Source organism: Protobothrops mucrosquamatus, unplaced genomic scaffold (assembly GCF_001527695.2).
Source record: "Protobothrops mucrosquamatus isolate PMUCROS unplaced genomic scaffold, P.Mucros_1.0 scaffold16162, whole genome shotgun sequence".
Lineage (NCBI taxonomy): Eukaryota > Metazoa > Chordata > Lepidosauria > Squamata > Viperidae > Protobothrops > Protobothrops mucrosquamatus.
Genome location: NW_015401927.1, coordinates 3070 through 4272, shown reverse-complemented (window position 1 = coordinate 4272; position 1203 = coordinate 3070). Strand labels below are relative to the sequence as shown.

General features: G+C 50.8%; 1 non-coding gene across 1 annotated transcript; it reads right to left on the bottom strand.

The window, feature by feature from the left end:
* Positions 1–913: 913 nt before the first annotated feature.
* On the bottom strand, positions 914–985 carry TRNAA-UGC. Its single transcript has one exon. It is a non-coding gene; the product is annotated as a tRNA-Ala (tRNA).
* Positions 986–1203: the final 218 nt, after the last annotated feature.

Genomic DNA, 1203 nt, shown 5'->3' with positions numbered 1-1203 from the left:
ATCTGATGACGCAATGAGGGTGGAGTAGTAATTAGACCTCGCCACCCTCATCGCCACTAGGTAGGATCTAACCTGTATCCTTGCCTGTGTTCGATCGAATTCGGTTCGACTCACCCTCCAACTGCTCTCTAGGCGTCTTTTCCGGCGCTTCATCTCTCTCAGCTCCTCGGTAAACCAGGGAGCCAATTGAGATCTGCGCTGGGTCAGAGGCCGCAAAGGCACGACTCGGTCCAATGCTGCGGCAGCGGCCCCTTCCCAGGCCGCCGCCAGATTTTCAACCGAGTCGTGAGCTAGGTCCTCCGGATATGGCCCAAGCTCCGTCTGGAACCTCTCTGGGTCCATCAGGCGCCTGGGACGGAACCATCTAAGTGGTTCCTCCTCCCTGCGGCGGGGGGGAGCGGTCCGGAAGTCCAGCCTGAGGAGTGAATGATCTGACCATGACAGGGGCTCTATCACTATGTCCCCCTTATCCAGATCATTCTGCCACTGGCCAGAGACAAAAATTAGATCTAGTGTGTGTCCCCCCGTGTGAGTCGGGGCATGAACTAATTGGGTCAAGTCCAAGGCCGTCATGGAGGCCAAGAACTCCCGAGCCGCCGCCGACGTTTCGCCCGCCGATGGCAGATTAAAGTCCCCCATGACTATAAGTCTGAGACTATAAGACAGAGAATGAGGTGGCTGGATGGAGTCACTGAAGCAGTAGGCGTGAGCTTAAATGGTCTCCAGAAGATGGCAGAGGACAGGAAGGCCTGGAGGAACATTGTCCATGGGGTCGCGATGGGTCGGACACGACTTCGCAGCTAACAACAACAGGATAGGATAGGATTTTTATTTCTATTTTATTCTATTCAACCCCCATCCCAAATTTACATTTTGTATTTTTTTTCCCTCCTGCATAAGGGAGTTGTAAAAATGGAGATGCTGGGAATTGAACCCAGGACCTCATACATGCAAAGCATGCGCTCTACCACTGAGCTACATCCCCTTCCAGTTCTATCTGCCAGCGGTTGCTCTTCTCCATTACAACAGTAGTCTCTCAATATTATTTCCCCCTCTTTTTATTTTTCAAGGCTTTAGCAGTGAAGCCAACATTTTAGCCTTTTGCTACATAAAGTAGTTAGTTACTGAGTCCCATATAAGTGTTGCTAAGACTAATTAGCCATCGATTAATTAATGCCACTCATATACTTCTCTAGCCTGGGA